Here is a 12230-nt window from a genome sequence, read left to right on the forward strand (position 1 = left end):
AAGCGAGTTTCATAACTGTCATGCGAACGACTTACGTAAAATACATACGACAATGTTTGTTCGACCATAAGCAAACGTGTAAGTTTTGAACTTTTGCAAAATATCATACCTTGTTGCTTTATTGAATTCTATCTGTATTAGCGTATTTTATTGATTGGGGGTTGGGTTAATATATTCCGTCCCGTGCTCGAGCAGGGTATGCCGGGCTTCTTAGACGGTAGCGCCGTCTCTCAGGCCGGGGAAATTTGTATCGGTGATGTGTAGGGCCATTCTATGTTTTATGGCTTTAAAATGTTAGAAATATGCAAGCATTTTTGACCTAAAAATGTATTGAAATATGACAATAAATATTATTTCAAAATTTGTTGGTAACATGGACGAATCTTTAAAATTTTGCCGCTGTTTACATCAACATTATATTGAAAATATACTTTCAAAATCTAGAAAGTTCAATAATAATAAAAAAGTAATAATATTAATTTTATTATTATATTTTGAATTTATTTAATTACTCAATCCAGAGGTAACTCTCGACTCTGCACAGAATGAAATAGATGACACATTTTGATGGGTGATCAGAAAGAATTACAGTAGCAAATAATGCCAGGGTGCATTCTCCTCCACCTCTGTACCACGGCCGTTTCCTTCGTCCTCCTAGCCCTTCCCTATCCCATCGTCGCCATACGACCTATCTGTGTCGTAGAGACTTAAAGGAAACTGAAAAAAAAATATTAAAATACTGTGTAGTACTGTGCTAGATTTCATACGTTGTGCCAAATTTCTGAATGTTGGAGACATGGTGAGGATGATGTGTGTTTCAATCAATCAATCAATACTGATCTGCATTTAGGGCAGTCGCCCAGGTGGCAGATTCCCTATCTGTTGCTTTCTTAGCCTTTTCCTAAATGATTTCAATGACATTGGAAATTTATTGAACATCTCCCTTGGTAAGTTATTCCAATCCCTAACTCCCCTTCCTATAAATAAATATTTGCCCCAGTTTGTCCTCTTGAATTCCAACTTTATCTTCATATTGTCATCTTTACTACTTTTCTAAACGCCATTCAAACTTATTCGTCTACTAATGTCATTCCACGCCATCTCTCCGCTGACAGCTCGGAACATACCACTTAGTCGAGCAGCTCTTCTTCTTTCTCTCAATTCTTCCCAATCCAAACATTGCAACATTTTTGTAACGCTACTCTTTTGTCGGAAATCACCCAGAACAAATCGAGCTGCTTTTCTTTGGATTTTTTTCAGTTCTTGAATCAGGTAATCCTGGTGAGGGTATCATACACTGGAACCATACTCTAGTTGGGGTCTTACCAGAGACTTATATGCAGTCACCTTTACATCCTTACTGTCCCCAGTGATATTAAATCGGTGAAAAGTGCCATGACCGGGCGAGTTGGCCGTGCACGTAGAGGCGCGCGGCTGTGAGCTTGCATCCGGGAGATAGTAGGTTCGAATCCCACTATCGGCAGCCCTGAAGATGGTTTTCCGTGGTTTCCCATTTTCACACCAGGCAAATGCTGGGGCTGTACCTTAACCAAGGCCACGGCCGCTTCCTTCCAACTCCTAGGCCTTTCCCATCCCATCGTCGCCATAAGACCTATCTGTGTCGGTGCGACGTAAAGCCCCTAGCAAAAAAAAAAGTGCCATGCGCAGTCATTGTTTTCTTAATATACGGATTAATTTATTATAATCCCGCGTGGCTATTCCTAGCCTGGTTGAGACCTTGTAAGTCAGCCCCTCCGCCGAGTTTGGGCGTAATCTCACATGTATATGAAACTGGGTGCTATTGTAGTGAAGGACAGTGTTGTTTGTGATCCAACGATGTTGAAGACAGCACAAACAGAAATCCCCGAGCCAAATAAATTTCATATTATAATCCTCAATCCGGCCAGGAATCAAACCTGGTGCTCTCTGAATCAGAGGCCACTAGGTGACCATTCAACCAATGAACCGAACAAAATTCGCGTCCTCACCTCGGGATGGTGCAGCTCTTCTCTGGCACACCGCTGATGGAGGTGAGTTGTACGTAGCTCTTCAACCATATACGAACCTTCCTGCCAATCTTAAATTTCTGGTACAGGAAATTGAACCGGGGGATACGAGTATGGCAGCTTATAACGCTAATCGTTACGCTACGGAGGTTGGTGATCTACAACTCCTGACGGTGCCACATTTGAAAACAATAGCCACTATGTAGCACTCCAAATTTTACAACCCACCTGGCAGCAGGGCATCATTCATTTTGCCAGACTCAAAAATACTCTTAACACTGTCAACAACTTAGGAATTATTTTTCTACAGAAACTTGCCTTGTTCAATGCACACAACTGATAATCTAAATAATAATAATAATAATAATAATAATAATAATAATAATAATAATAATAATAATAATAATAATAATAATAATAATAATAATAAAAATTTCATTGACGCATACCGACCGGAGTGGCTGCGGGGGTATGGAGCCACGCTCTGCATTCGGAAGACGAGTAGGTTCGAACCCCGCCGCCTTACTGTGCCGTACTCTAGGAGCGTATGTTTCTGTGGCGTATTTACGCATTCCTACAGTAAGTTACAGTGTAATTAATGTTCAGTTTACTTTAAACATAAGCATAGCAAAGTGAACACAACGAAAATTGTTCTGATGGACTATAAATACGTATGTGACTGTGAGGCGTGACAAGTCAGTGATGTAGGCCTACAATGATTTATCTGAATTATTTATATTCAATTGCAGAGAGTTCAAAATGTCTGAATTAGCTATATTTTGGATATTAAACGTAAGGTAGGCTTACATGATCCACTTTACTATGCACAACTTCAGTACTTAAAACTTCACGAATATATGTAGCTCTCAATTGCGATAACAACTCACAAGATATTGTATATTAAGATCTCGTGCCACCTCTATAACATATTTTGATTAATGAACACAATCAATAGCAGTAATAACCGGATTCCCATACATCGTAGGATTAAATTCAATAAACCTTTCCTTGGCACAGATTTTTAATAGTTTTGGACTTCACTGATTTGCGAATTCTGTTAAGGCCACGTCTCTCAGAAACTATCGATTGATTTTCCCTTCGTGGGACCGCTCCATGAGCAGTTGGCCGAGCTCTGGAGATCTCGCCGTACACGTCTCGTCCATCTGTTTGAATTCCGGACAAGGAGTCGGAAGTGGGGAGTTCAGTACGAGGTCATCACTATGGTACGTAAGCTTGCAAAATCGGGATGTGTTGCAGGGAAATTGCTTTATCGAGCTTTCGTGATATTCAGCTTCCAAATCCAAGTTTGATTCACAGGTTGGTAAATAAATGATCGGGAAATGGAATGTAATCGTGATTAAAAGCGTACACAGCCACGAACTATACACTACGTGCGGATGAAACTGTAGGTAACATTGGACATACTCTGAAACGTTCCCTACAAAATCAGTTCGACGTCTTTCTCAGCAAACGGGAAGTTCCCATCCTTAGTTCGAACGGCTACAAAATAACTCAAGTTAAAACCTAGCATCTATTTAATTGTAAAAGGTGAGTAAATTTAGTTTCTACGGAGTAGTATTGGTAGTAGAAGTAGTAGTAGTAACTTACCTCGACAATCTCAATTGCGGACTTTCTGACTCCCGTTCACTGCGGTTGCAAGCAAGAACCGTCCGGTAGTGATATGAGGAGCGGTTCTGGGAATGGAACAACCTGCTTCCTGGATGAATTCAACAACTGGGAATTTGGGAAGCATTATTGTGCATACTGCGTTCGCTAATCATGGAATTTTCTCTAAGGCAGCATTATTTCTAAGGGTTTCCATTCCTTGTAAATTAATCCTTTACTATTTGCAGCATAAGTAATTAAAAACCTCCACCTTGTCATTCATTAATAAAGTTCTTTATTGTAAATAAGTTATCCCCCTTAAAACTCCATAACAATTGCAATACTTGAGATTAATCACCTGAAAATCATTCTTATGTCGTCTACATTTGCTCATAGAAGTTTCCATCAATTTTTTTCGTATATTGAGTTATTGTGCAGGGTGAATCCGAACTCCACCGACAAACTTCAGGGATACCTTCCGAGTATATTGGTTCAAGGGACACGTGGTCTCTCGTAGCTCTTTATAGACTAATTGCATGTCGTTTGGTTTGTTGCCCCAGTTATCTTTTTGCTTGTATTACACTGAAAATACTAAATGCTAGATCTTGACAAACTCCGGGAAGACGGTATCTTGTCCCGCAGGAGTTCTTTAACGTGCCGGAAGCCAACGATGTCATGATCTGTCGGTCGACATTTTGAACAATACCTGTAAGGGACAGTTCTGCGTTTTTTACAGAACAGATGGAACATAGTGTGACAAAAGTGTTTCTTTTTTTATAGTTGTTAATTTACTTTGTGTTTACTTTTGTACGTTTTGGTTACGATACTGTATTTTACACGCTTTGCATTACTCTGTGTTTCATATTGTAACATTTTAGTTATTGTATATTACAGGCTTGTTCAGCGATATGAAGGTTTATTCGCACAAACGTGGATGATTGGGATAACAAACCAAATAAAACTTGATTAAATTCTTAATTTGTAACGATCCCCGGAGACCACAGGTCCCTTATACCAATATAGTCAGGAGGTACCTCTTAACAAACTTCAAAATTGTGTCGGTGGATTTCGGTTTCCCGCTGTGTACTTACCTTTTTATTCTAAGTTCTTTTTTGTATACGTATATGTAGACAGTCGACTTGTTGGCTGAATGGTCAGCGTACTGGCCTTCGGTTCAGGGGGTCCCGGGTTCGATTCCCGGCCAGGTCGGGGATTTTAACCTTAATTGATTAATTCCAATGGCCCGGGGGCTGGACGTTTGTGCTGTCCCCAACATCCCTGCAACTCACACACCACACATAACACTATGCTCCACCACAATAACACGCAGTTACCTACATATGGCAGGTGCCGCCCACCCTCATCGGAGGGCCTGCCTTACAAGGGCTGCACTCGGCTAGAAATAGCCACACCAAATTATTATTATTATTATTATTATTATTATTATTATTATTATTAATGTAGACAGTAAATAAAGGGGCTCAATAGGCGAAATGTAAGGAATAAAAACAAATAAATTCATAATTAATGAGCTCCAAGATTTTTTATAGTAAGCCTACTAATGTTATGACCTGGAAACGATGGTCCTCAACGAAGGAGAGTAATAAATAGAAGAAGTTGAGTACTTATAGATCCTTCCACAGTGCCTATTTTGACAGTTACACGATCGACAAAAAGTGAACATTTAAAATACAATTCACAGCATTTGAATACCAATTTGAAGCATTTAACTGAGTGAATCAATTTTATGGAAAAATGATGGAGAATTGAATGAAAAATTTAGGGAAATATTGATTTTGCAATTTCTGATTGGCTTTAATCGAGAGTCTGATGTAGAGCGGGGAAATCAAGAGATCCCTTCAAAACAGGATTACTTGGCAACCTTAGTTCTAACAAGCCTTGGAGAGGTGGTAGGGAGAGGGAGATGTCTGGGAAGTCCCTGTAATGTGGGTTGCAGCTAAGCGCCTGTTCTCTTTCCTTCCGCCGTCCTCTCAAGATTAGCGAACCGATACAAATTACTATCGCATTGTCTCATTGCAATTACACAGCACAGAATTAATTATCCCACTTAGAGCTTTGTTCCACTAACTGCTGTTATTGGTGTCCTAATGAGTAATCTACAGGAAGATAACGCTATGAATGTTTGTACAACAATTAGGAGATAAGATTAGCGCAGGCTTAGTGGGGCAGATCAATTGAGGACTCTTTAACACGGCAACGGGGGAATGAAAGAGCAAACAAACAGGTGAAAATGAGAAGATACCGTACACTCGTAACAGCTTCTCTTCCAGTAGCGGATCACAAAGCGTTGCGAGAAGTAATCATAAGACGTGAAAAAGAAATGCAGGGAGGTGCCATTTTAAGGTACTAACTGTGTAGACTGCATATAATAGGGGTTTCTAAAAACAATTTTAATTACGGATTTATATTGACCATTTATTTATTTATTTATTTATTTATTTATTTAGCGTATGGCTCTACAGATGCAATACATACGAACAAAATTTTGGAAAATAGAGTACAGTCGAATCCGTTTATTGCGACATCGCATTTAACGACGTATTGGATATAACGGCGAAATATAACGGTTCCGTACAAATAATATATAAACACTGTATTTAAAAACTCGCTTAGTACGACATCGCTTATTGTGACATCGTATAAAACGACGTATTTTTGGAGAAATGTATCGACTATAACGTCCAATGCTGAGTTTTGTTTGTTACTTATTTCGGGATTGCTGACAACAATGTAATTCTTATTATTCTGGATTTCAAATCACTGTCTGTTAAATAGTCAAGGTAAGCATCGCTGTGAAGACGTCGCGAAGTAAAGGGAAGTGTTTAATATTGTATAAAGTCACACATAATGTTCCTATTAGAATATTGTTAAACAAACGTCAGTATCGTGAAGGATTTGTGCGTACCACACTGAATAATCTCTACAATTTCGAAGGTCAGAGGGAAAGTCCAGTCTCTTTTCGGAGAAAGTTATTTAATAATCAAATGTGCCAGAATATCTGAGCACAAATATATTGAAGAATCTTAACTTAGATGGAGCAAACAACAAATAATGTGCCGATGTATTGTACCGTACCCGTCTTCATAATATCCCGGGCTAGTCGCGGCAAAGACGTGGTTACCGTTCGATAAAATGATATGGGCAAACTAAATTCAAAACTCGTCACGAGCAATATACCAAAGGTACATGACAGGAAATCGGGTACATAGACTACGTGAATAAGACAGAGAAATTGGGGGTAAAATGGATTTATTAAAGACATTAACCCATTTACTACGACATGAAATATATATATATATATATATATATATACATTAAGCCTGAACGGCCTCATAAAACCAAGGTAAAATATGTGCCCCGCACATGTCCATGTTAAAACACAAAATTTATACACTAGGGACTCTGCCCTAAGAAGAAAGACACGACTTGGAACTGACTTCGGATGAATACATTTTAATTTAAGTCGACGCAAGATTCGCTTCAATGTCATGATTCCCTTCTGGGATGCGCTTCCGAAAGTGTCTATACATGACCGCGGTAAATAGTTAAACACACTAGTAACCGATCCAAACTATACATATTTACATATCAATAACAAAATCAATTCAATGCAACACTAGCCCTGAGCTACAACTTATGATTACACAGATTCTAAATATGTGGCCGACCACATAGCAATTGATTGGCATGAATGCCAGCGAACATCTATTTAGCAAACGAGCTAATAAAACACACAAAATAATCTAATGCAACGCTGGTCACGCCGACACCTAATACAAAGGAAACAAAACAAACACAAAGAAATCAAACCAGTCGTTACCATCTCATACAAATCGTGGATCAAACCAGATAAGCATGATAACATATGTAAATAAAGTAGGAGTGTGGAATCTGAAAATAACAACATGAAATATGCATAAATGCTCCACATGTGGTCAGCGGGATCCTCCTCATCAGGCAGGTACATGGGTTACGTCCATAAGTCAGACGCAAGGGCAATCCCTCAAGGATCAGTTTCACTGTCGCAAACAGCTGTTACCTGTAACTTCGTGAATTGTCGGGAGAGAATGCGAATAACGGTCCACCTAGCCCTCTACGAAAACACGGCCTCGGGGCGGTACACTTGACTATTACTGCTTCTTATAATGACCTGCGATCTCAATTCGCAGCTTTAAAATAAAGGCACTTCAATACGGGCGTCAGCCTCTCTTATATGAATACCCACATCACATACTGTAAATCCTGAGACCATATTCGGGTCTTTCATTTTGCAGTACACGGGTTTTCGCCCTCCTTATGTCATGACTACGGCAGTTCCAGCCTCCTTCACATGTCTCAATCTATCAACCCCTGAATTATTCATCAATATACTCGTGATTCCACTCGGCTCACATAACCAGCCCCAGGTTAACATTCATCTATAACGTGCACTTCCGGCGTCTTACATGGCCGGTCAGTTTTTCGATAAGAACCGTTAATCGCCCTTCCCTTGTGTAGTAATGACTCTACCTAACAACGTTGAATCTCCGCTATTCTGCTTCCTGACCACAGCTGAAATTCCCATGCATGAAAATAAAAATGAAAGAGAAAAACTACAGCTGTAAACTGATCTCCCATACATCATCACCGGCGTATAGCCTCTGTAAATGACGATCAGAGCTTGCATATCGACCACATATTGGAATACACTGGAAAACAAAACACATGAAAACACTCCTATATCTACACTGGCACACCCTTAAACCCATCTAAACTAACTTAAAAAAGAATAAAAGGAAAATAAAAGCATGCATCAGCCCAGGACGTATGTAACTGTAACTTGAATTGAAAAACCACTGTGCCCTCTGGCTGAGAATTAACTTGAAATTTATTTATTTACATCTGATCTAAGCTAGTGTGCAACTATTACCCAGGCATGCTAAAAAATGACAAAGTGCTTATCTTGCGCCGGCTTCGTCACCCATGATGTTTACATGGCCACTGGCGTCATCACGAACTTAGGCCATGGTCATCCCAGTCTTCCGGATGTGGGAAGTCAGTCCATCGATGCTCGGCGTGGGCTCCATAGCGCTGATTGATGTTGCACCTGTAACAATTGAATTTGGCACCGTATTCTTCGCCGCTAGTCACACACGTGTGTGAGATCACGGCCTTAATGCTTGGCCGTTAATTGACTACGACCTGCAAGCGAGGAATTAGTTCGTCCAGCTCACCACTAATTTAAGGGCAATTCGGCCCGGACGTGAAGAGTACTTGGCGCGGCACCGCAACACACGATTACTAGAGTTCCCGATCGCGCCCGCGAATTGTTATTATTGCATATATACGGATCACTCCCGGATCGAATTAAAATACTGCACACACATTGTGCCACAGTTGATCACAGTTATTAATTGTATTAACTCGCACCCGTGTCACTGGCTTAGTTCTCAAACATAAGAAAAGAGCGTCCTCCGGTAAATATAGTCTCGGCGTGCAAGCGACTTTCCGGCACGAAATTCAGACAGAGAATGAGGTGACGCTCCCTTGTTACTAGCAGTTATAAATACTCTTCGAGTTTTTCAAATAACGGAACTCCCTTCTGAAGAATAGAAAGTCTGTTGAGCGGCGGTTTAGTTTGAATGAGAAGCTGTTGATAAATGCGAAATAACATCTATGCCTTAAGTAGGCACCAAATATATTCTCAGGCATCACAAAAATTACACTTATCTATCTGGACACATCAGAACTGTGGAATATCGGCGCAATGACAGATTATTATCATAAATGAAAACTGTTACAAAGATGCAGTTAGATGGTTGGTTATTCTGCCATCGCGGTTCGGCCGTTCGCAGAGTCCTCCTACTAGCTCGTGATTGGCGGATTTCGAAACTGGCTTGACAAAGAGTACTGCGGCGGTTTCCAGCAACCACGTTCAAATTTAAACAAAATTCGTTGTCTGAAGCCATCCACGGGCCGCTCCCCTTAATGCTAGCGTGATCATGTATCTAACTGTCTTCCAAACAGACTCCCACACAAAGCCATGTTGCGCAATAAGTCCACAGTGTCCTATCATGATTAAAATTTTCCAATGAAGCATATGATGATATGGTTCAGTATGGACCTATTATTCAAGTGCAAGCCAATGAAATTGCTCGCAGTCCCACTCCACAAATACTGTTCTGTAAATAGGCCTACATTAGGCTACTTCAGTTACGCCGTTTGAAGACTTAAATTTATTCTATTAATTAACCAAGTAGGTGTGCAGCCTAAAACTAATGACATGACCTTTTTAGCAACAAAACAAAAAAATCGGTTTGTGCGACTATCGGCTATAACGAGCGTGACGGAAGTTCATTCTTGTGCCGTTATAACAGATATCGACTGAACATTGTTATGTCTAGGTTGTTTATGTGACTAATTGTCTCTGGAAACGCATGAGCAAAATCACTGATGTTGCCACTGTATTTTCTTTTTGGACACTCGGTGATAATATGTTGGATGGTCTCCCTAGAGCCACCACAATAATTGCAGTTAGATGTAGAAATTCTTTTTCATATTTTACTCTTTGTAATATTCTGTGGACCAAGACCTCCCAAACGCCCAAGATCTCACGCGTGTAAACCGAGGTGCAGAGGTTCTGTGCAGAGTGCATCGGTCCGACTCGGCTAATCGGACCAGTGTTTCATCTCAGGGCTACTCGGCTAATCTCGGCTAAGCTCGGTCCAACTCTGCTCGAGTGTTGGAGCACTGCTGGGCAAGTGAGGCATACATAGGGAAAGAGAGAGACAGCGCTGTTCCCCAAAATCGAGGAGTGGGGCTCTGCACTCTGGTGAACCTAGCCAAGTCGTATTTTGCACCTTGCGCCGCGTAATGCACCGGAAAATGCAATCTGAGAGGCCGTGCTGTAGACAGTAAGTAATAGGGTATCACCTTACGGTATTGCTCCTACATGACATTAGAAACTTCTTCACTCCATCAAGAATTATTCGTTTCTTGTTGTACAGGAGCATACTTACAGTATCGAACACATACCATTTTTCAAAGTCCTTCGGTGGTGAGGGAGTGATAACGGGGGGCAGGATTGTGAGAATTGGAATCCCCTAGCTATGAACCGACACATACGTGCGATCTGCAGGCTCGTTGGTAGGAGATGTAACACGCTCGATCACGAGAGTGATTCCAATGATGAAGATGAAATGAGGCAGAGTGATTAACTCCATGCCTAGACACTTTGCCCATAGGAATTAACACGATACTCATCCCTATTGGAGGCCGAATTAACTGTAGTGTTAGGCCTATGTGTCCCTCCAAACGAGCCGAACACGCTTTTATATTTGTTATAATTCCTGTTGTACTAGTGGTATACTTAATTCTTACATGGTGTTCCATATTTTCTGAGAATGTGTATGTAAACTCAATTTTCCTCGAATTTCCGCGAATTGACTCCCAGCCACTGCACGTGATGCTTTTTAGGTCGGTAGGTGCAGAGTGGGTCTCGGCCCATAAGTGGCCACGGCTGGTCCGTGGTCCAACAGCTCTGCGCTCTGACCGGCCAACCGAGCAGAGGAGAGGTGGTCAAGGCCCTACCGTGGCTCTACTACGCCTTGCATTCGGGAGACTGGACAGGGCTGGACCTAACGGCTGGCCCCAACCGTCGGCTGTCCTGAGAATGGTTTTTCCGTGGTTTTCCATTCTCCTGCACTAAGGCGAATGTCGGGACATTTCCTAGCATAGGCCACGGCCGCCCACTTCCTCACCTTCTCAGAGCATCTTCTTCACCGTAACAAATCTCCAGGCCTGAGATATGGCGTCACCGTCTAAGAGGCCCGCCTCCCCCTTCAGGGGAGGAATGAAAATTTTTAGTAGCAGTAGTAGCGGCAGCAGCAGCAGCAGCAGCAGCAGTAGTAGTAGTAGTAGTAGTATTAGTAGTAGAAGTAGATGCTTTTAAAGTGTGATTCCTATATGTGGTTTAGATTCCCTGTAAGTTTAAGGCTGGAATCTGATTATTTAGTCATATAGCATTAGAAGCTTGCTTCCTTGCTTGCTAACCTGATTGTAGGCTGAACCGAGTGACTCAAACGGTTAGAACGGTGGCTTTCTGAGTCCCAGTTAGTAGGCTCGATCCTGGCTCAGTCCGGTGGTATTTGAAGATGCTGAAATACGTCAGCCTCATGTCCGCACATTTACAGGCGCGTAAAAGAACTCCTGCAGGGCTAAGTCACCGAAAACCTTTAAGAGGTAGCTAGTGGGACGTTAATAGTTTATTATTATTATGATTATTATTATTATTATTGTTACCGAGTTTTTGTGGTAGTTATGCGTGAAAGAAGGTGCGGGGTGGTGAACAGGTCTCCAGCTACTAAAGTAAAATTAATTTAAAATTTAACAAGGTTATATTTTCTTTTCAAAAACAAGGAAATAACAAGTAGCAAGTCCAAAGGGTAGTTACAATATTTACAGGATTTGGGCTTCGCGCCCTGAAAACACAATTCTTGAGCAACTAGCCCAACTTTACGATATACAAATTTCAACAACGGGGCAGAAGACCCCAATCAAATCCTGGAGCACTTGCTCCAATTGCACAGTAAAGCCTCCTCGAGGCATACAACACTCAGT

The sequence above is a fragment of the Anabrus simplex genome, chromosome 7 (genome assembly GCF_040414725.1).
Source record: "Anabrus simplex isolate iqAnaSimp1 chromosome 7, ASM4041472v1, whole genome shotgun sequence".
Taxonomy (NCBI): domain Eukaryota; kingdom Metazoa; phylum Arthropoda; class Insecta; order Orthoptera; family Tettigoniidae; genus Anabrus; species Anabrus simplex.